Source organism: Triturus cristatus, chromosome 7 (assembly GCF_964204655.1).
Source record: "Triturus cristatus chromosome 7, aTriCri1.1, whole genome shotgun sequence".
In the NCBI taxonomy this organism is placed as follows: Eukaryota; Metazoa; Chordata; class Amphibia; order Caudata; family Salamandridae; genus Triturus; species Triturus cristatus.
The window spans coordinates 233,019,760-233,044,777 of NC_140590.1; the positions used below are offsets into that span (position 1 = coordinate 233,019,760).

The window sequence follows — 25,018 nt, forward strand, 5'->3', positions numbered from 1 at the left end:
CGGAGGAACCGAACACGGATCCTCCAACCGGGAATCCCCGTTGCAACTTAACCAGGACAGGAAACAATTACTACTGTTAGTCATTATAAACTAAGGACAGATTCCAACCAAAATGCGCAAAGAACTTAGGCCTACCAAATGAACCAATACCAAAACAAAGATTATCTTAATAAGAGCAACCAATGATAATCTACGCATTCAATAACAAACGTATCCAGAGAACAAAACAAGAGCAACAAAGAACAACCAAACTGAGCGCAACCCACTTAATACTTAATTGAAATGTGGAAGACGTCACCAAGGAGAACCCGTCTACGTCTCGCCGTACTAAGGTCTGCACCTCGGGTCCAAGACAGGGCGACAGTCAGGGCAGCGGTCCTCTGTAGCCGTCTAGGAACGGGAACCCTCGTGGAAGAGATCGTCGGGCCACTTTTACGACATACAGGGATCGATGAAGCGGGGTACCTCCCTCCGGAATCTTCACACGAAGCTCCTCGAAATTTTCAGGCTTTGGACCAGTACCGGATGACGTCGCCCAACGTTGGGCGCCAATTTGAGGTTCTGGACTTTTAAGAGTCCAGAGGTGTCAGGGAAACAACACCCAAAGACCCCTGAGTTCCTTCCTGCCTTGGTGCACAAATAAACAGAGACACAGGCTTCTCGATGGTGGCGTCAGAGACCAAGATTTATTTACTGCAGGGACACAGAAGTCATAGGAACCACACAAAGGCAGAATCTACGAGACTGTTCGAATTGTAAAAAGTGGGTTGCTCCTTAAATACACAAAATATGTCTTCAGGCAACATTACACGAATATCTTTCATGCCCAACCCGGTATCCCAAACAGACAATATACATACACCAAACAATAATTAGTCGTAGGTTTTCATTATTCGATCAAGTCTCTTTGTCAGTTTTCCATTCTTTGACCGATCCTCCCCATCATAAAAATCGTATCCTCCCCATAGTAAAAGTCCAGAGGGAGAGGAGCAGCGCCAGGTGTAAGAGATAGAAAAGTAGGATAAGAGGTGTTTATGGATCATAAACGGGCATGGCTACCGTCTTCGGCCTCTTAATCAGGACAATGGACACGAGAACCAGTATAGCAGGGCTGGCCTCAGGCAGGGGAGGCAGCTTGATTCTGCCTAGTCACGCAGCGTCAGCTTCCTCGGGCTCGAGCTTACGTGTCCTTAACAAGGTGATTCTGCCGGGGTCATTGCTCGTTCATTGACTATGCGAGGGCAAGAAACAAAATGGGTGCCGTATCTAAAATGGATGCCATGACTTTACAACAGAATGCCCTATTTCTCAGTGAATTCATGCTCATAGCGCAGCGAAAACACTGTCATGCATTAAATGGATCATTTACGGTTCATTGATATCAAAATCGTGTCAGTACTACGATACCGAATACACGGGTTCGGATCGCTACAGAACCTCACACCCCTGAACACAATACTGCCACGGGGATTCCCACGAGACCCCCGCGATATTCAAACAGTATCAACCACCAGTTAGGCATGGCAGAAATTGGTGCGAATTTCTCGCGCACTGGCATTATATTCCCCCGAGATTCCGATAATAAATAACCCATGGATCCCCATTACGCAAGAAAAGCTGGTACTGCGCACATTACTTAAATACTTAATAAGCAAAGTCGGAGACCTTTACACCCGAGGCCATGTCTTTTCCAGCATAAAGGAGGGCAGATTCAGTAATGCTACATTTATGGACCACCTTATCCTTAACTGGGTTCGCTGTGCGCTTCAGGCAGAGACCACTTGGCTCCCCTTGGAGCTCACACCTTTTAGCCCGCTAACCACAGTAATTACTACTCCAAGGGGCGAACACTTAGTTTCGAAAATGTACCGTGCCTGTATGGCCCTAGTTCCCAGCAGAGATAACACAATTCGGGAGGCGTGGCCAGGCGATTTAGGTAACGAAATTCAGGATTCTCACTGGACATAACTGCTGCACACAAGAAGTTTCTTTAAACAGTAGACCCAAACTACTGCGTTTCAAATTTCTGTGGAGAGTTTACATGTCTCTGGAAAGAATACACAACATTGACCCAGATCGGCCTCACTCCTGCAGTAAATACAGAGCTCCTCATGCTGACTCTGCGCACCTTGTCTGCAACTGCGTTAAGATCGGGGCCTATTGGCATTCGGTCTGCACAGAAATAACTAGGATGATAAATTTGGAGGTATCGCCCACCCCTGAGATCGCAATTCTGGGCTATATGATGGGTTTCCCCAGGGGCGTGCGCAAATTCACCGCCATAGCTTTTTTACTTGCAAAAAGAGAGATAGCTTTGAAATGGGGCTGTAGAGCCTCTCCCACAGTCAAGGCCTGGCTCCAGAGTTTAACATATTGTAATTTGAACAGTGAACTCTATGCAGTTACCCAACCTACAATGTCCCGCCCAAAGGACATTTGGGGTCCCCTCAAGAATTACCTACTTGAGCGGAAAGCTCTTCCCACCTCACAACGACTACATGGAATTGTCCCCTTGGGTGTGGGGTAAAAATACAGCAGGGAAGTAAAAATATGATGTACAGGTTATCAAATACACACTATTACATTGGAAGGTAGTGAGGTTTTTGCAGAGTTGAAAGGTCTACTAGGGTTGGTTTCGCTGTCTACAAATTATTAACATCTGGGAGATATACTGTCAAATAGATGGATTGTTTGGACAAAAGACAGGATTTGTTATGTATGCATATTAATTTTGATATGTCACTGCCATCTCATTACGCATTGCAAAATTAAAGTGAGTAAAGTGTACAGAATGTAATGTTTATGGAAATGATAAATAAAGTTATAAAATATATATATATTTTCCCAGCACGCAGACAGCCTTGCAATATGGTGCAAGGGTGCCTGCGTTGCTGCTACACTGCTAAGTGTAGTGCCTGCGCAGGGGGAAAAGCAAGGCTGCATCCTTGTAAATATGGTGCAGCCTTGCTTTTCTGAAGAGGCAGAGTGAGGCGTTAAGCCATGACGGCTAACGCCTCACTCCGCCACTTCCTCGTACATGTGTCCCTCTGTTTTGGAAATATTTTACCAATAACTAGATAGTATTGAAAATTTATCACAAATGCCAAACAACTCTTGATACAATGACTTCTCGGGAGCCAAATATAACACCATGGCGCATATTAACAAGGAACAGGGAAAATTAACGCTAAGGGCGCTTAGCGTTAATTTTTTTATCGCCCGCTATCGCTGGATAATATCGCCTGGTTATCGCGTTATTAACATTGCTAACCGCCTAGGCGATGAAAAATCCAGCGATAGCGGTATTTTGGGAGGTTATCGCTCGTAATGTAGCGATAATACTACAAGGATAGGGATATCCTTGTTGATAGCCCATGGTGGACTTAGCCATGTAATCCACCTCCCATTGGATTACATGGCTAAGTCTGAAAATTAGCAGACGTAAAAAAGCAGCGTTAACCGTGGTTAGCGCTGCTTTTTTTGTCTCTAACAGGGTTAGTGTGAAGCTTGATAATAGGAGAAATGTCGCTTAGCGACATTTCTCCTATTATTTTGCTCTGGAATGCCCACTTTGCATCTCATTGGAGATGCAAAGGGAAGCCTAGTGAAAAAGGGTGCTAACGTGATTTTGAATGTTAGCACCCTATTGTTTATAGGGTGATATTTTTATTTCTGCTTCTTTGGCTTTTAAAGCCAAAATTGCGGAGATAAAGCCCTTGTTAATATGCCCCCAAGTCATCCGCAAAAAACGTACGTTTAGATCCACTGGGAATTGCAGCTGTCTACAGAATTCTATCACAGAATACAAGCCAGGCGTCCTATAAAGATGGCAAAACGAGATGGATATAGGGACAGCCTTTCTAGGTGCCCTTGGTAATCTCAGGTGGGCTCCAAATTTTTGCAGTTAAGATTTATTGAAGCAGATGAACCCTCATAAATTAACGCAATTGACCTTATGAGCTGTGATGAAAACCCAATAACCTGCATCACCTTAAATAGGTACTCCCAACTCACAAGGCCAAAGCTTTTTCTGCGTCAATAAATAAAATTACCACAGGAGGAATAAAATAGTCAATCGCTTTCACTAAGTAATGAATATTATGATGCAATTAGCACCCTGAAATAGATCCCATCTGATTATAATCAATCCACATTAATCAGTGTTATCGGGTCAAATGAATTTACAAGTGCACAGCCTCTTACAAAATGAAGAGGGGACAGACACCCATTCAAAATTTTATATTATATACAAATTCATCACAAATGTTCTAATTTCCAGAAGCAGCATCTAATACCACTTTGATGGGAACCCGTCTTTCCTGCAGTTTTCCCTCTAGTGAGATGTTTAACCACACCCTCAATGTCGATGAAGAGTTGAATGGGCAAGAGTTTGTGCTGCTTCACTTTGGGAGACCAATACCAGCCACAAACCCGGCTATTTCATCATTGCAAGAATCTTGATCTGTGGCGTTAATGCTGCCAAATTGCTCCATAAACATTCCCTCCATTTGAAGGGGTTAATGCGTCGAAATACCTATTAAAGGATCCCAAATGTATAAACAGCATTTCTACCGGCCTAGATCTAGCCTTCTGACAGTTCCCAAAGTTCCACATTGATTAATTTTACAAGATTGCCTTAAATGCAAAAATACCCCCCCCCCTCATAGTCAATTCAATGCCTCCCATACATTTCCCATGGAAGGGGAGTGTTTATTCTCCACAGAAAACAAGCTAGCCCCCCTTCATTTTGTTTGACAAAGGATCTTCTGTTAAGAAGGCTCTGTTTAATGTCCATGGATTAGGGAAGTCTGGTTTCTCAGAAAAGGTCACCTCTAGACCTAGACTAATAGCAGTATGATTTGATAAAGAATTTGGAATGATTGAGTGAGAAGAAATCAACACATCTTTAGAGGTAAGAAATTACTCTATCCTAGAGGCAGAGCGAAAACGGAAAGTAAAAAACTATAAAACTTTTATGATGGAAAAAGAACCTACCATGGATCTAACAAACTATCCTTCTCCTTAAGCCTCTGCATTGCCCTAGCAAACTAAAGTTTGCATTGGGGGCACCCACATACTTATATCTATCGCTATCTTTTGTACAAATTAAAATCCCCACCTAATATTATTTTGTTAGGAAACCTCACCTGCTGAAGCAACAAAGCAGAGGTCGGACAGTAAAATGACACGAGGGAAAACTTCTCACTATTCATTTCAATTTCTTCCTCTGCCCACCTACCACATGACTTAGGTACCCCCTGCCCTATCCACAAACTTCCTACTGAAGAGAATCTCAACCCCTCTAAGAAAAGCAGAAGCAGAGGAGTAACCCAAAAGTTGGATGGGGCTCGAATCTACTGATAATATTTTAGATATCTAATATGAGTCTCCTGCAACAAAACAAGAGTCTCTTTCTGCTCAACGAGCCACTGGATAACTGCCCTGCACTTGCATGGGTTTTGCAGACCATTAACATTCACTGAAACAATCCTGCAACTCACCCCCGGACCCGGTCACACCTGGACCCATCGCAATCTGGGCTTAGACCTAGCCATAGTACAGAGACAGCCCCTCTAGCCGTCATAGATTCTCCAAGATTCTAGCTTGATGCAGGGGTTCCATCTATGTTAGTGGTGCTGGACTTGTCTGCAGCTTTTGACACGGTATCTCACTCAAGGCTTTTACAGAGACTTCAAGAAATAGGTATCTACGGGACAGCTTTTAAAGGATCCTAACCTTTTTGGGAGATAGAACCCAAACTATTGCTCTTGGTCCCTTTACCTCCAGTAAAATGCGACTTGACAAGGGTGTACCACAGGGCTAACGCTTAAGCCCTACCTTGTTCAATATATAAGTGGCCCCCCTTGCTAAGATTTTATAGCCATTTGGCTTTAAAATAATATCTTACGCTGATGACACTCAGCTAGTTTACACTTTTGATAAAGATCTGGCTAAATCTAAAGATTGTTTTGCAAAGGGAATGTTAGCCATCTCTAGTTGGATGACAGCCAACTGTTTAAAGCAGAATGTCGGAAAGACCGAGATTATGATGTTTGGCAAGGCAACAACTTTTTGATCTGATGAGTAGTGGCCCTCTCAACTGGGTCCAGTTCTGGCTCCCAGAGAGTTTGTGAAAACTCTTGGCATAAAAATTGACCAAGCTCTATCCAAGAAAGATTAAATCCTGGCCAACACTGGTCTGTGCTTTCATACTATGCACCTACTATGAAGAGGCTTTCCCTATCTTACTATTTCTGCCAGAAGAACGTTAGTCTAGGCCTGAGTAGTTAGCAGACTGGACTATGGCGATGCTTTATTGACCACAGCAAAAAGGACGCCTACGGCTAGATTACAAGTAGTGCAAAACAATTCAATTCAATTCAATAATCTTTATTTGGATACAAAATGTCCATAAAAGCACTTAAACATTTACATAAAAAAACATAATCTGAGTTTATAACATATATAAGAACAGGGCGATGAATCGTTATAAAGTTGACACAGAGGCCAAAAAATGTATCAGGTTATATAGCAGCGTCATATAATAAAGTACAAAGTGCAAAGTGCAAATGGTTTTTGGGGGGAGTAGCAGCAGGGGAAAATAAGCCATCAATCCCCAGTCATAAAACTCCACAAATGTTGGACATAGGTCAAGAAACAAAAAGCATATTCTTTATCAGCGTAAAACCAAGAGGTGCATATGATACAATCAAATCCACTTATCAGGGGTTCATAGAGGCACGTGAACGAATAGCCATTTTCAAAAAGGTACAGACACGGAATGTTAATTTTTCCCCATTAAGCAACCTTAAAGTCAGCTATTCCACTGGCCCTAAAGAAGGGAATCAAAAATTCTCCTACAAAATCTATTTTCTTCGACCTGGATGCTTTTAGAATTTATAAAGCCCCCGATTTTGGACCCGTATGTTATAGTGGGTACACACTGTGTTCTATAGATTTTGAGTAGGGACAACACTACCTCAATTCTTTTCGGTTGGGGGAGATTTAAGATCGAAATAACTACCTTTATAAATTTACTTCGCCCGTATGCCAAGTGGGATGCCCAGGATCCATTGTCTGAAAATTGTAGGCCCAAGTATGGGAAAGTGCGTGTGCGTAGCAAAGTTTTAGAACCAAAAGTAATAGCATTAATAAGACATTTTTTCGGACCACAACACATTAAAAAACATTTCTTAAAATTCGTACAAAGGTTTAGGCCATTAATAAAATCAACGAAACCCCTAACTAATATAAGCAGTGCATTAGGTGTACGGTCCATTAAAACCGCGTCGTCCGCATATAAAAGGGCGGGCAGTTTATTACCATTAATCATTGGGACATCTGTGGTCAGGTCAGACAACACATTATGTAACTCATTAATATATAAAATAAACAAGAGTGGGGCTAAGACGCACCCTTGTCTTACCCCTCTTCCAACCACTATGTCCCCTGAAACTTCCCCATCCGTGCTTATTCTTTCTCACCCGTGCCCTTAGGTCCCTGTGTAAATATGCTAAAAAGTGCACTATGTCCTCATCCAACCCGTAGTTTAAAAGGCATGTCCAGAGCCGTGATCTATTTACAAAATCAAAGGCCGAGGTGAGGTCCATGAATGCTAGGTAGATGGAGACCGTGTCGAGCATTGGTATATTTACCTATGATCAAATTAAGGTTAAGACACTGTTCCACCATTTCAAGATTGCTTCTGAAACCTAGCTGACATATTTCTCTCCTCGGCCCAGGTTCTGATTTTGTTAAATAATACCATCGCCAACATCTTAAGTGTATTATCAATTAAAGAAATTGGTCTCTAACAACTCGGGTTAGATCTGTCACCCTTTTTAAAAATTGGAACAATAACAGATGTACACCATGTATTGGGAATTTTAGTTATTGTCAAATTATTAAAAACGTTAAGTAAAAGAGGGGCCCAAAACTCTGACCTCCATTTTATGAGGTCAATAGGAAGCCCGTCTGGGCCAGAGGCCTTATTACCCAGACTTTGGTCAATAGCATCCTCAACCTCACACAATGATATTTGAATTCGGGAGGCAGCGAGATTATCAACAGTATCCTCGCACTGGGGCGTAGCAGCATATATATTGGAAAAGTGGGCCACCCAGGCTTCACTTGTTATATGCAACTTAAAGGGTTGTTAAATCTTGCAGCACAAGCCAAGTTGTTCCAATGTTCTTTTAGGAACTCGTCTTTCCTCAGCTTAGTAACTCTTTTGTATTCATGCCTCAGTGATCTAATGAGGTTAGAATCCCTAGGGACAGCTTAGAGGGCAGCTCTAAGCTCTCTGTTTGCCGGCGAGCAAGTGTTGTTCAACCACCAAGGGTTAGAGTTGGGTACAAGTGCGGGTCTTGAGATCAATTTTTTAATACCTGCACATAGTTGAACAAAGGCAGAAACTACCTCTGGATTAGGATCAGCGGGCGAAAGACAAGTCTCACAGAGTGATCGATAAGTTTTTATCATTTTTTGGAAAACGCTGCTATTATCAATACCTTTCCATTTGACCTCTAAGTTGTCCGTTGAGGATACTAAGTTACCAGCCCCTATCTCTTTTCTAGGACAACATCTGGGGGCGACCCTGAATAAAACTAAAATTGGGTTATGATCCCCAAATGTGGATGGTTTAACCTCTGCTTTAACTAAGTAATCTTCTATTGTGGTCGTTATGAAAACGTAATCTATTGTTGAGGCGCAGCCATGGCCTCTATAGGTGGGTATTGGGCTGTCCCCATTGTTTGTAGCTGCGATATCCATTACGTTTGATAGGCTACTACCTAATAGATGGTCCAATAACTCAAACCCCCTTTTGCATGGATTGACCAGAGGGTGATAGAGGGGAGTTGAAATGTTTCCCCCTGCAATATTTGCATTAAAATCACCGCCCAAACAAATTCCTGCAAGTGTTTGATTTTCCATAAAATTAGGTATAGCCGAAATAAAGTTAAAAAGGTTGACAAAATTCATTTTAGGTGTGGTTAAAAAATCATTATTATAAAAATGAATGAACCAAATCGAGACTTCCCCCCGTGTGTATATCAGTTTTGGATGTTAGCTCTTTTGGTGGGGATTGTTTTTACACTACCACCTGACGAAACGCTTACCGTGGTGGATAAACCACCAGAAGGTCAGCCTTGTTTAGGGGGGGGGGGGTGAGGTAATATTGAGACATTCATGCCCTTCAAGATAAAGCTGTTGTTGCCCAAGTCTCTTGAAACATTAGGATATCATATTTGTTTACCTTCATGACCCAATCATCACTACTTAGTTTGGAAGCCAAGCCGGCGACATTCCAGCTTAGCACATGTAGCATTGGATCATAAGGCTCAGAACCGTCATTTTCTGAGATGGCCAACATAGGTGTCAAAGGGGCGATTTCAGTAGATTTTGGTATATATGACGGTCAGTCTAAGCTGTCGAGGTCAGAAAGGGCTAAGAACCTATTTACTGACAGGTATGAAGGGGTAATTGAGGGTAGCTGCTCAGAATTTGGTTTATAAAAGAAGCCAAGAGGCAATGCCCCGATATTTGTAGGTAAACAGCAATAAATCTCCTTTGCCATCAGTATTGATCTAACAAGTGTTGGTCGTCGAAAATTGATAACAATGCAATCTCCCTCAATGGTCTTTACTGACGGTCCAACCCAACCAACCCTACGTACCATTATAATGGCATTTATGTTAAACCTCCTGAACCCTTTGTGTTTAGCCAGCCAATCAATGCTTTTATTCCGTAGTTGGTCCCAAGACTCAGATTTGTTCTTCTCTAATGGGGGGACACCTGCGAGAATCAGGACATACGGGCAGGCTACTGGTGGTAAACTTAAAACATCTTTGCTCGCCTCTGCGGAATCATTAGCGTTGTAACTAACAGTATTGGTGGAGGCTGTAGGGAGAACATGATCGGCAGTCTGGCTAGATGGATATAATGTAGTGGTAATGGCTAAAGTTTGAGAATCGGGGGGAGGTTTAAGAGGGATACAATCTTTGGCTTTACGACAGATGTCACAAGAGACAAGAGGCTGCGTGGGAATTATACTCCCCTGTTGTAATTTAGGGGTTCTATCACTCAGGTCTGCGATTTAGAAGTGCAACCCTGTAGAGATGACTGCTTAGATACCTTACTAGGTGAATTTAATTTATTAGTTAGAGATTCTAAGCGGTCTAAACGCTTCCATAATGCAACAAAATTCTTGTCTACAAGCTCTTGAACTCGCTCGTACATTGGGTCTATTATAATATCAATGGCTGTATCCCCAAGTCTGCGATTAGAAAAAGGTGTCGGTGTTGATTCAGTTTGAGTATATACAGAGTATTTTAATGTCTCTGAAGATGTTAGATCAACAGAAGCGCTAACAGATACTTTAGTCGACTGTCCCTGTCGGATCCTGAATCCATGTAGTTAGCGCAGTGCGTTGGGGATTTGATCGTGGGGGTTGTTTCCATTTCAGGCAGACCGGCTTAGCTGTTTTCCTTTTTCTTTTCGCCCCGGTAACTTCAGGGTTCGGGAGACATTCACAATTGCCGGTGCACAAGTGTCCTTAGAGTAAGCCATGGATGCGGAATCCTCCATTGCCTCAATACGTCCGATGTCCACAATTCCCTCAGCGCCCAGTCTCTCGGGCCGACAAATGTAAATTATAATCAACTTGGGTAGTCAACATTGGTTGAGAGTCACTATTATCAATATTCTCAGTTTGTAAAGGAAAATGGGGTTTTGTTAAACCCAAGGACAGGAGCCTCTCAGTTAGCTCGATTTTGGTGCTAACAATGTTTACTGCTCTCTCCAGCATACTGTCTGTGGATATAGTATTACGCAGTGCTCGGGTAATATTGCGTTTGCCCATGGCGGTTTCTGCCCCAAACATGAAGACGATATCATTTACCACTCACCGCTGCGAACCACGAATGATGAGAGATGTCAGAGGGGTGGCCCGACCCAGCCTCTGATGGTCCCGGACAGGCACAGACGGTCCCGCCCTTGGTCTGGGCTTCGTCCGGGCTACATCCCACGCGCGGTGCACTCTGGGGATTGCAGTCCACCCCAAAGTGTGAAGACGCAGATGGCGGCGTTGCCCCTGGGACCTTCGTCCCACCAGAGGTAGTCAGGAGTTGCTGTGTTGCGGCGGCAAGGAGGCACCATGGACACGACGGGCAGGCAAGAGAACACCCGCGCCGCGGGGGGAGAGGCTGAGCTATGAGCGCGTTGGCCCCGCCTCCCCCTCACTCGCGGCAGCTGCGGAGTACAGCGGTGCACTCTGGGGATTGCAGCCCACCTCAGAGTGTGAAGACGCGTATGGCGGCGTTGCCCCTGGGACCCTCGTCCCACCAGAGGTAGTCAGGAGTTGCTGTGTTGCGGGAGCAAGGAGGCACCATGGACACCACGGGCAGGCAAGAGAACACCTGCGCCGCAATGGGAGAGGCTGCGCTATGAGCGCATTGGCCCCGCCTCCCTCTCACTCGCGGCAGCTGCGGAGTACAGCGGTGCACTCTGGGGATTGCAGTCCACCCCAGAGTGTGAAGACACGGATGGCGGCGTTGCCCCTGGGACCCTCGTCCCACCAGGGGTAGTCAGGAGTTGCTGTGTTGCAGCGGCGGCAAGGAGGCACCACGGACACCACGGGCAGGCAAGAGAACCCTCCAGCCAGGCTGGTTCTTAACCTTCTGTAAGGGGGTTCTATGGCCCCTTCGCCGAATGCCATACATTGGCTTCCGATAAGGCAGAGAAGTATTTTTAAATTCTGCTGCCTTACCTATAATGCTTTAAGGGGCAAAGGCCCTAGATATCTCCAGTAGAAATGTGAATGCTACTTACCTACCAGAAGCCTAAGATCTTTGGATAAAGCCTTGTTGAGTATGCCCCATATCCACCCGTCTAGATGCGGAGGCAGAGCCTTTTCTTACTTGGCTCCGCTTTATTGGAACAACTTACCTCTTCACGTTCGACTCTGTACTAATTACTATCAATTCAGGAAAAATCCTGAAAGTTTCCTTATTTTTCGTGAATTTTCTTCTGTTTGTGTCCGCTTGTACCTTTAGGCAGCACCAAGATGCCCTTGGGTGAGCCGTGCAGTATATTAAATGTAATTAACATAACATAACAACACCAGGAGAGAGATTTACAAAGAAGTTTCCCTAAGCAGCACAGCCCCCTGCGAGGCTGCGCTGCGTTGCGCGACAGGGATGGAGCAGGAGAGTGCCATATCTTCAAAGATATGGCTATCTCCTCCCCTTTCCCTTGTGCCGGCACTGATTACAGCTGCCTTGTGCCATGCACACACCGTAGCGCCGCAGCGCTAGGGTGTGAGCTTGAGTCCAGCATATGTTTTGTACAGGAAGGCTACCCTTCCTGTACAAAATACTATGCTCGACACAAGGGAAAGCATTTCTCCTTCCTTGCACCTGGTTGAAAAGGGCGCAGTTTTCTCACACTAAACCCAATCTACTCGTTTTAGTAAACTGGGTTTAGCGTGAGGAACCTTGGATGGTTGCATGGGAACGCCCATGCACCACCCTTGGTACGCCCCAATGGCACAAAGTAACGCGGAGTAGCGCAATGCGCTGCTTCTCATTACTTTTACGCTATTTCTAGCGCTAAACAAATTTAGCGCTGGAAAATAAATTACAAAAAAAAGATTTTGCATCGTTTTGCATCACTTTTGTGAAGCAAACACGGTGCAAAAGATTTGTAAATCTCCTCCCAGCTGTCAGACTACTCATATTCCCTCACTGCATCTAAACAGTATGATACTTCCTTTCCAACCACAATTTATAATTGATTTGACCAGCTACTGCAATAAATCCTTTTCTCCCCCAACATACTTGCCACAGCCCTACTTGAGAGCTGTTAGACCTGCCCTCAACCCCAGCCCTGCCCCCACCCCAACCACAACTTAAAAAACCACAAATCCACCCCCCCAACACCCACCATCCTGCCGTGGCTCCAGGTTGCCCAGTCACGGCACACCTACTCTCCACCCTCCAATGGAGTGCTTGCACCTTCCTGAGGCCCCGTTTAACTAGGGCCACCCAACCCTTCAACTGACATAGAGGCTACTAAATATCAGACTTACATACTATTCACTTGCTATTTGAATCGATTGAACTCCCAACACAATTATAACCTTTTCAAAATGCCAAAACACCCCCATCAAGTTCCTCCCCCAGATCTGCCCACTGCTTTAATTAAATTAGGAAGCTCCAATTAAATTCATAAAACAATTTTTTTGAGATCACTCATAGCAATTTCCAAGACTGAAATTCAGCCAAATTGTTTTGTGCAATCGCAATGTCGGTGAAAATCTTAAATGTTTCTCCTTAGACATAATTTACAATCTAGCAGGCTGCAGAAGATTGACCTGACCCCCTGCAGCTTGAATAGGATGAATCATCTGCCTGAACGCCTTTCGCTTTTTAGAGGCCTCAAACGGCCTGCACATTAAACCCATCTCTGGTCTCAACCCCTCTTTGCTTGATTGCGCTATTAAGCACCCTCTCCCGGATTCTATAATATCCCAAAATTCACCGCACTGTCTGCATTTTTCAAAAACATGTTCGATGGGCACAAATTATTGTCAGATCTGTAAATCCTGATGTATCAAACCATCCGGACAGCCTTTGAGTAAATCTTTCCCCAAGACCCCACATTCTCTCAATATGTGCCTCCTTTTTCTTCCTTACCAGAAGTATTAAAGGGGCATATCAGCAACAACCGGCGATAATTATCGCTAAGCGCACTTAGCGCTAGGATAATTATTGCTGGCTATCCCTTGATTCTATCGCGGAGATAGCGTGCTATCAGCAACGCATATCTCCAAAGCGGTAGAAATCCAAGCATTAGCTACAAAACAGTGCGATTATCGCTGGAAAACCAGCGATAATCGCACTGCGACAGGCGATACCTTGCTGATAGGGCAGGGTGGACTTAGACATGTAATCCACCTCCCATTGGATTACATGGCTAAATCAGATTAAAAGCAGCCATACAGAAACCTGCGTTAAGCGCGGTTAGCGCTTCTTCTGTTATCGCTATGCAGGTTAGCGATTTCCTTGTTAATTGGTAAAATGTAGTTTATAGACATTCTCCACTTAAGTTTGGCAAGGTACGCCCACTTTGCATCCCATTAGAGATGCAAAGCTGGGCGTTAAGGGAAAGGGCGCCAAGGCAAGGATTCACACGATAGCGTGACTTTGCTGATAAGGCAATAAAATTATCGACGCTTTTCAGACGAAAACGGACGCAAAAGCGGCAATAATTTTATTGCGATGCCTTGATGATATGCCCCAAAGTTTTGCTAACAGGCGAAGAACCTTTCTTAAAAGATCCATCCTGGAACGCGTTTGTTTCATTTTCATTTAGTGCGTTCACACTTTATACATACTTTGGAAATCAGATTAGATTCCTATTACGCTGTGAACAGGGGTGGAACCAATTTTTTCCCCAAGCAAACTCTCGGACATATCGAGGTCGGGGATTGATTTTGGATGTTATGTGCACATTTTAAACAAGATGCCCATGTGGTTTTTTTCCCATTGGTCCCTCTTGATATAGGACCTTTGTATCCCGAAATATATATCTTTTTACTTTCATCTTAATAACAGACTTGGTATTTGTTACCAGTATCTATTGCTGGTATACCTATCTCGTGACTGCTCTCGTGCTGGTCTTTTCATATATGTTTTTTGATAGTATTAAATTTCCAGGCCACTATGTAGAAAGACTTGCAAGAACTGTATCAGACTATGGGGATGTAACATTTCTGAATCCCCTCTGTGTATCCCTATTGTTCTACCTTCTATCTCCTTTTTGGAACGTATCCATGGTAAGCAGCCTATATTCAGGTTGATCCTGTTCTGAATGCCCTGTACCAACTTATAGTAATATATTTTTTTATAGAGTATGGCATTTACTTCTTCTTCTTGTTTTTATATTTCATCCAGAAAGATTTCACCCTGCCTGCGGATATCTTCATCCTCATTTGTGTTTGCATCGCACTCCAGTGAAGTACCTTGCATTCCCTTCCTTTAACATCCCTGTGTAGGAGAGTCGAATTACTTATTGATACTTCAACATAGTAGGTTTTTTGATAAATTATATATATTTTTTTCATGTATTTGTATTATAGGGAGTAGGACACAGCCTCACAGTGTACGCATGTCTATTGAGCACACTATGTCGGAGAACGACCTTTACAACGCGGTCGTTACACGGCAATAGCATTACAACACGGTCATTACAATGCAAGTCGTTACATGGATGGTGCTCTACACTAAGGAATAGTATGATCTACTTTTCCAACACCTTCCATACTGTTCCACACACTGGAGTTGGAATAGTAGATCATACTATTCCTAAGTCCAGCGCATATAGCGCAAGTCGTTGTAACGACTTGCGTGGTAACAAACGCGATGTAAACTACCGCGTTGTGAATGTACACGATGTAATGTCATACATTCCACTATGTCACTCACTTTAAAGACATTGATAGTCCACTATGATCGGTTCATGTAAGTGGGATCTTGATTTTATTTTCTGTTTCTTTTTATTCTAATGTTATTACTCTTCAGGCAAAGGTATACTAATGATTTTTCTCTCCCCAGCTTACTATTTTTGTCACCTTCTTTTTTATTTGATTTTTTTGTCCATCATTGTCATGACACATATTGAGTGATATATATGTGTATATTTTTATGTATTTATTCATATTTTCATGTGTCAGACAATATCCAAATTGAAAATTTGGCTCCAAGAAAGCTTTATTTCCCTTCCGGTGATGGCTTTCTCCATCCCCTTAAGGTTTATGCTCAACGCCCTGATGAAGGTGGCACAACCAATCTTGAGTTTCTCCTTGGCAAAACACGTGTCAAAATAACCTTTCCCAATATAACTGTTAGCATCAGATTATTAAGGACATTGACACATATATAGGATATTCAGTAAATGATATTGGTTTAGATACATATTGTAATCACTGTGAGATATGTTAATGGATGTCTAGGCTGACATATAATTGTCTAAAGAATTAACAATAATACCAAAATGGGATTGCGCATAGTGCTTTCAATGTATGGATTTTATGCTCCTTCTTTTTTAGAATGAATGTGTGTGATTGCTCTGATGTATGATTTTGATTCTTTTTCTTGGATGTATAACAAAAATGTAAGTGCTGTATAGCAAAGACTAGTATGTACTGAGTAATCAAATGGGTTTTTGATCAGGTCTGTTTGATGATACTGATTATTTATTGAGTTATACATTTTAAAATAAATGGACAAGCGTGTCTTTTTCAATATATTTTGACAGATCTGTAAATCCTTGCAAGAAGTAGTATGAATCAAATCATCTATGAAGTCAATCGCAGTAGCGGCCTTTCCTTCCTCCAATTTTGCTTTTCCTACGATAACTGAGATTAGTTCTTCTTGCATGGTTTTCATGCTCCTCCAGATGTCGCTTCACAGAACTAAGTTATTTTTTGAGAATGGAGTCGCTCTTCAGCAATTCATTTTCATTGTCTTCGAGATCTGAAATCCTTTTTGACATTGCCTCCATTTGTCCCGCAAATGTCTCAGAAACCTTCTCTGTTTCTACCATCCTAGTAGCTAGTGTTGGAGCAAGTGACTTTTGAGTCTGTGCGGCAGGAAGATGGCTGGGTTTCTCCGTCGCTGCATGATTTTGGTATCGGCTGTTTCTCCATGTACAGATACTGCATTCAATGTTGCATTGTACTATGCAGATCACATGGTACTACAAAAGTCCCGAGCAAATGCAGTCATCTGGGGATATGGTGACATTGGAGCTTTTGTGACTGTGAGCATTTATAAAGACTATAATGGACTAATGAAGACAACTGTGCAGGTCAAAGGATATGCTGGCATCTGGAAAGTAACCCTGCATCCTGTTGACCATGGTGGACCACATGTGTTGTATGCAGAGCAGTTCTTCAGAGGGCTAGCCACAAGCACTGAACTACAAGAAGTCTACTTAGGAGATGTTTGGCTTTGTGGTGGCCAAAGTAACATGCAGATGACTGTTGCACAGATTTTCAATTCAAGTAAAGACCTGGCCGAAGCCTCCTTGTATCCACACGTGTGTTTGTTCACAGCTTCACTTGTACAGTCAGAAGTGGAGCTGTACGACCTTACTAAAGTAGACTTGCAGTGGTCCTTACCAACGGCTGAGACCCTTGCACAAGGCGACTTTACATATTTTTCTGCTGTTTGCTGGGATGTTATTTTTATGACACGTTAAAGCATCCCATCAGATTAGTTGAGTCCTGTTGGGGAGGAAATACCTGTTGAAGCCTGGTTGTCTACAAGATCACTGGAGAAATGCGGGCTGTCACTACATAATGAAAGGAATCCGCCTTTCCGGAGCCCTGGATAGAAACAAAACAAACCACAGGCAAAAGAGAGATTCAAGTGACTATGACTTCAGGGACTACGACTACAGCTACTATGGGCCTGAAGTTCATTCTGTTCTCTGGAATGCAATGATTCGACCACTCCTAAATATGACGATGAAAGGAGTCATTTGGTATCAAGGCGAAGCAAATGCAAATTTCAACACAGAATTGTATGTTCCCTGCTAAGATTGAAGATTGTCGAGCAGCTTTTCATGAAGGCTCTGAGGGACAGACAGACAAAGACTTCCCTTTTGGATTTGCTACATACCAAACGTCTGAGAGCAATGACAATTTTCCAATCATGAGATGGCCTCAGACAGCTGACTTTGGATATGCTCCTAATCCTAGAATGCGAAACACATTTATGGCTGTTGCTATTGATCTCTGTGATGAGACACCTCCTTATACCAGTATTCATCCTTGAGATAAACAAAGTGTTGCACACAGATTAGCTTTGGGATCAAGAGCTAAGGTATATGGCGAAAAGGGAATTGAATTCCAGGGTCCATTTCCCAAAGATATCATCGTTGTTGAAAATGAGGCATACATGAACATAACTTACAATCAAAAGCTGCTTATAAAGCCCACCAGCTGCAGCAAATTTGAGGTGGGATGGAGACATGAAGGATTTCCAGTGGATACCAGCAAAGAGTATTTATTTCTATTTGAACGTGGCCAGTGTATCGTATAAAGGCTGTTGTAATTCTAATATTACAGCAGTCCACTATGCCTGATCTGATTGGCCTTGTGAATATAAACAGTGTCCTCTTTACTCCTTCGATGGTTTACTTCCTGCACCCCCATTTGTAAAATATTTTCAGAACTAGACTTGTGCGTAATATAATAGGAACATAACCTTGTTCTGTCAATTGTAACACATGTCCATTGCAATCTCAGCTCGCATTCGAAGATGTAAATGTTTTTCTCATATTTTAAAGTTGCAATGACACGAAAAGGTATAGTCCGATAAAATGTGAGGATTTAATGCTGGAAGAATTGGCTGTTTTTCTTTCGTGAAATGTTCTTTTTCATTGTGCAATAAAGTGTTTCAAACGAGATGTCTTAGCCACCTAAATTTCAGCCAGGATTGTTAACAATAAAGATTACATTTTTGTATCAGCCCCATACTTCTCATAATCCATACCTCCCTGCTCAACAAGATTAGAGGTCACTTTTGGGCTGCTTTGCCTCACTTATCCCTTTGTGTGCCTCTTTAGGGTAAGTAGCTGACTTTACAAAAGTGGCAGCTTAATTTACCATACAAAACAGTGGAAACAATTACTCCACATAGCATGTGTATCAGTAAAACACACGTTCACCTGTAGGCATCCTAGCACTGAATAAAAGTTGTTTATTTTTACGCAACTCAATGGTACTCATTTAATCACTCTCAAATGGATGAAAGGCTGAGTGAACCTGCTAGGATTTGAACCTGTGACTATGAGGTTGAGCATAGGCCCTTGCAGTGGACACATTAATCCACTGAGCCACCAGACTTGTCTTTCCACAGAAATTGAATTTGGCTGATTAGAGGCCGAGGTTGTGACAGTTAAAGGAGAAGGTTTTTTAACAGCCTTCCCATTTAATGAAGTAATTGAACTGGATGACGCCTCAGCAGGCCCGGACCCATTGGGTTTATTCATATCAGAGACTAAATCCACCCTTGCTGTTGTTTTGCTGCCCCATTCCTCCATATGCATGCCACTACTCAAGGCTCAGGTTGCATGATGCAGAGCCCCAAATTCCTCCTCGTTGCTCAGTGGAGAGTTTGGGGTCTTCTCTCTTGATCAGCCATGTCCAGAGGGAGCTTTACTCTGTATTGCGGAAGGGCTTGGGGCTGCTCTCTGTTCCAGAGTTAGGACAGTCATTCATTTATTCAGCTGCCTCTAATTCTTTAACCGGGCCACCGGCCACATAACACTTTACCCTTTCTTAGATTTAGCATAAATGCAAGATGCTCTTCTTTTTGTTGCCAGCCCATTGCGGCATTTTTTAGTGTAGACTTCTAAAAATGTTCCTTGTTGAGGCTTATAAGTTGGCATTACATTTATTTTTTGGCATGGCTAATATGTCCTTAGACCATACAAATTTTAAACTGAAAAGGTACTGAGATGCTTAAAGAAAGGCAGTTGCACGTCTAGTACTAGTCCAGCAGCACCAACTCTTTCGAGGGGGCCGACAAAATCTCTTGGCTCCTTAAATTAGATTCAATCACTGCAATACAACATGTCGCTATTCTTAAAGCAGCCTTCAGCGCTCAGCGTGGCCACCATCACCATGTCTCAGCTCAGGGGGCATGGCCTCTGACTCACTGTGCATCAGACAATGTGTACAGCGATTCCTCCAATCATTTTGACCTTCACCTGATCTCGTCTGATCTCAGAAGTTAAGCAGGGTCAGCCCTGGTTAGTACCTGGATGGGAGAATGCCTGGGAATACCAGGTGCTGCCTACTCCATACCATCTTGAAACCAGCTGATTTCATCATTTGTTCTTCAATGGAACGTGAACAAAGAGTATTCATCCACCCTTTTTGTTCCAATCCAATTAAATACTGTTAAACCTGGCACCCTTGGTGTGTTATTCCCCCAGACATTTTGCCTCCACTCCCTGATTTCTGCTGAGCTTGTTTTTATTGGCATTAATTTTCTGAGAACTTAACCACTGCTAACTAATGCTAAAATGCATGTGCTCGCTCCTTAAAACATGGTACATTTGGACTGAACCTAAATGGCACATTTAATTGACTACTACACCTATATTGAATGTTACAACCTGTACCCAGGGGCTGTCAATTAAAATTTACTAGTGGGCAGCAGCACTCATTGTGCCACCCACCAAGGTAGCACTGTAAAACTGTTAAACATGTCCTAGGTGTACCACTGCAGCCTGTATCAATTCTCTATCTTGTGTGTCTTGGTCCTTTCCTATATAACAATTTTTGAAGAACACGCATCTTTATATTCCAAACCACACAGTTCTATATTGTTTCCTTAATGCATGTGCAACGGTAAAAGCAGTCATGTGTAAATGGAGCATAAAACATTGGAGCTCAGATTTAAAAACATACATGTAAAATGTACAATGTAAGAAAACGTTTAAAAAAACAATACTCTATAGAAAACAGTTTTCGGCGTGGCATTTCATTGGATTGAAATTGGTTGATACCACCTTCTTCAGGACAGACTTATGATATTGTTAAAACAGTATTGTTGACTCTAAGAGATAAAAATGTAAAACAATGGGTGTTGAATATTCAATGAAGGAAGAATTACATCATCACTAAAAAATAGGCTCTACACTCAAATTTGTTAAACTAGAGAATTGATAAGAATAGAACTGTGGCCTCTCTTGCTTTGTTTTTTTATGTATTGATCTGATCTGAATTGTGTATATATAATAATTTTTATCAATAAAGGAGGATATATATTTCTACTAGAAATAAGGCTTATGTTGTTGTTATGTGTTGTATGTATGAATGTTTATGATACAAGGGATTGGTAGTTAAACAAACAATATTAACATAGTGAACACTGTCTTGTTATTAGACAAAGTGAAAACATAACACAAGGAAAATCTCACACCAATTTAGAAACATAGAGTAAATATTAATAATGTATTTTACACCAAAACGGCAAAACTCCAATTAGTACAACTGAGGTATGAATTTTTAAAGTTCAAGGTAAAAACTAGCACCTAAAAGATCAAAGCCACATTCGTGGATATCTTGTCACACAAGACCGGCTCAAAGCCGAATATTATGGCTGACTGAGATTGAGTGGGAGTCGGATACAAAAAGTCGATTGGGCCTGGTCGTGCTTACTTTTGGACTTAGAAGAAATTTGAAGAAAACATCTCTGAGAAGGTAGAAGTTCAGCTCGGCAAGGCTGCAGGTGGTGTTCGAGGAGGAGGAAGCATCGTCGTCCGGGAGTCAGTGGATGATGTTGTCGGAAAGATTTTTATGTTTGGACGTAGTCTTTTTTTTGGGAAGTTGGAAATCTCCAGTGGGACGAAGCTGGAGGCTTTAGCAGGTGATAGTTCCTTGCGACCGGATACCCATTTGGCAAAGAACCACTGAACAGGATTTGCTGCTGCAGAAAAGAGCATAATGGGAGCTGCAGTGAAGTCAGGCCTACCAGCGATGCACCATGGGTCGATAGACGAGTAAGTTGGCCCTGGTCTCCTCTTGGTTCTCTGAGCAGTTTTAGCCAAATGTTTTCCAAGTCCAAAGTTTTAGATTTTGATTATCAATGCATCTTTAACACCACCACCAAATTTCCAGGACAGGAGAGGCACCACTTGGGGGGGGGGAGGTAAGACTTACTCAGGTTGGGTCCAGGTGCGGGTTCAAGAGGTTGGAGCCTTTTTGATCCTTGAGGGTCTAATGAGTTGGACAGCCAACTAGCCGCTGGGATCACTCTGGTAGTCCTGGGCTCAAGCAGTAGAACAGTCCTAAAGCAGCAGAGCAGAGCAGACCTCTGAGGGTTCAAGGCAGACTCCAAGCAGCAAAGCATTCCTTCCAGGTGCAGCAAAGCAGTCTTCTGAAGAACACCACAGCAGGCAGTCCTCTGAGAGCCTTCCACAGCTCCACATTGTGGAGAAGTGTGGCTCAATGGTTAGAGCGGCAGACCATGATGCAGAGGTCTGGCCCGGGACCAGCGTTCAATTCCTGCCTCAGCGGGTCTTGTGCTCATAATTCCTTGGACCTGATTTCTTGCCTCGGTGCCTATTCTAATCATGGGTCCCACGCTGCAACTCTGGGCAATAGCTTGATTAATCTCCACAACGGCCCCAACAGCGCTGGGATGCCTGGCTTCACCCTGGGGATGCCTAGGAGTGGACATTTCACAGGGAAAAACCAGGAAGGGTTCCCTAGCGGTATGAGTACAGCACGGGGAAACCCCGAAATGGGGTAGCTGTGCGCTATACAAGTACAAACACATTTACATTTACACATTGTGAACTGAAGAGTGGGTTTGAGGGTCCTATGTTCATACCTGGTACCTTGTTTGAAGTAGAAGACATTTTAAGAGAATTCACTTTGAAGTACTTCAAGTTTTCTGCTTCTCCTGCCCTGGCTCCAGGCTGTCTGCATGAACAATGCAGGGATGACAAGTCCTTTGTGTGAAGGCAAGGCACTGCCTATTCAGTTGCAAATGGGGCTGTGCCAAGGTTCGGCCCCTACCTTCTTCCAGTGATGGCCCATCCAGGTGCACCTAATCCCTCTATTGTGTGCGTGTCTAGGAGATATAAGCCAAGTCCAACATCCAACTACACCTAGTCGTGTGACCCAGGAACAGGCTGCAGGCGCCAAATGTTTTCCAAGTCCAAAGTTTTAGATTTTGACTATCACTGCATCTTTAACACCACCACCAAATTTCCAGGACAGGGGGGCACCACTTGGGGGGTGGAGGGTAAGACTTACTCAGGTTGGGTCCAGGTGCGGGTTCAAGAGGTTGGAGCCTTTTCGATCCTTGAGGGTCTAATGAGTTGGACAGCCAACTAGCCGCTGGGGTCACTCTGGTAGTCCTGGGCTCAAGCAGTAGAACAGTCCTAAAGCAGCAGAGCAGAGCAGACCTCTGAGGGTTCAAAGAAGACTCCAAGCAGCAAAGCATTCCTTCTAGGTGCAGCAAAGCAGTCTTCTGAAGAACACCACAGCAGGCAGTCCTCTGAGAGCCTTCCACAGCTCCACATTGTGGAGAAGTGTGGCTCAATGGTTAGAGCGGCAGACCCTGATGCAGAGGTCTGGCATGTGACCAGGGTTCAATTCCTGCCTCAGTGGGTCTTGGGCTCATAATTCCTTGGACCTGATTTCTTGCCTCGGGGCCTATTCTAATCATGGGTCCCACGCTGCAACTCTGGGCAATAGCTTGCTTAATCTCCACAACGGCCCCAACAGCGCTGGGATACCTGGCTTCACCCTGGGGATGCCCAGGAGTGGACATTTCACAGGGAAAAACCAGGAAGGGTTCCCTAGCGGTATGAGTACAGCGCCGGGAAACCCCGAAATGGGGTAGCTGTGCGCTATATAATTACAAACACATTTACATTTACACATTGTGAACTGAAGAGTGGGTTTGAGGGTCCTATGTTCATACCTGGTACCTTGTTTGGAATAGAAGACATTTTAAGAGAATTCACTTTGAAGTACTTCAAGTTTTCTGCTTCTCCTGCCCTGGCTCCAGGCTGTCTGCATGAACAATGCAGGGATGACAAGTCCTTTGTGTGAAGGCAAGGCACTGCCTATTCAGTTGCAAATGGGGCTGTGCCAAGGTGCGGCCCCTACCTTCTTCCAGTGATGGCCCATCCAGGTGCACCTAATCCCTCTATTGTGTGCGTGTCTAGGAGATATAAGCCAAGTCCAACATCCAACTACACCTAGTCGTGTGACCCAGGAACAGGCTGCAGGCACCAAATAGTTAGGCAGGAAAATGTCAACTTCGTATTTTCAAAATTGTAACTTAAAAACCAACTTTACCATTAAAAAGAATTTTCAAATACAATTTCTCAGATACCAAACATAAAAAATACTTACCTGCTCCCAATCAAAAGTTAGCGCTTAATAAATATAATAAAGCAACCCGATGTTATTCTATGGGGAAGGAAGGAATCACAGTAGTCAAAAAACGAATTTAGAAGTTTTTCACTACCAGGAGATGGAAAACTTAAAAGTGCATGCCTAGCCTTTAAATTACAATGCATCCTGCACTTTTGGTTAACCAGGAACTACCTTAGAGGTTATTCATATGTAATAAAAGTGGGGGTTTAAGGGTTTACAAGAGGACTATTTTTCAAAGTCGAATTGGCAGTTTAAAGCATCCAGGCAGTAATGACAGGACTGGAACTGGGACGTGTTTTAAGGGGCTGCTTAAGAGGATGGCACAATAAGTTCTGTGGGCCCACTAGTAGCATTTAATCTACAGGTCCCAGATATATTGTATACTACTTTACTAGGGACTTGATTACATTAAATATACAACCAGGTGTAAGGCAATTTTACCATGTTTTAGGGAGTGAGCACAAGCGCTTTAGCATTAGCTAGCAGTGGTAACGCACACAGAGTCCTATGGCCAACAAAAATACATTAATCAAAAATAGGAGGGGTGAAGGCAAAAGGTTTGAGGTGACCCTGCATAGAGGGCCCAGTCCAACACCAGGCTACCTAGAATGACTTTAAGAGCCAGTTGGCTGATCTCCTATGTGAGCTACAGGGCACAACAAGCTTCCAGAGGCCTCCCTCCAACTGCCCAGCTGACCAACACCAACTGGACCTGCCTGAGCCCTGTTGCTGGCCTCCGTTGCAGTGAGTCTTGATCCCCAAGAGGTGCCCTCCAGGTTCTTGGCTGGCATTAGGGAGAACTCCCCCTGAAGAAAGTTTTGGGGTCTTTGTGACCACAGAGTGACCTCTTCTCACCAAGAATCATTATGACCGGCTATGTGAGACCTACACTTCGCACTGTCAGTGCCCATCCCAGATAATCAACCAACACGAAGCTCCTGCGATGAATGGCTCTTCACACTGCAGCAACGATTGTCCGTGGCGCTCAACCTGCTGCTTGTGCAGTGTGCCTCCTCCTAGTGGCGCCTGCCAACGTGAACAGCG

The 25,018-nt window shown here is 43.5% G+C and overlaps 1 pseudogene; it reads left to right on the forward strand.

The window, feature by feature from the left end:
- The first annotated feature begins 16,656 nt into the window (after window positions 1-16,656).
- LOC146809283 (sialate O-acetylesterase-like) lies at window positions 16,657-18,243 on the forward strand (annotated as a pseudogene).
- The last annotated feature ends 6,775 nt before the right edge of the window (window positions 18,244-25,018 follow it).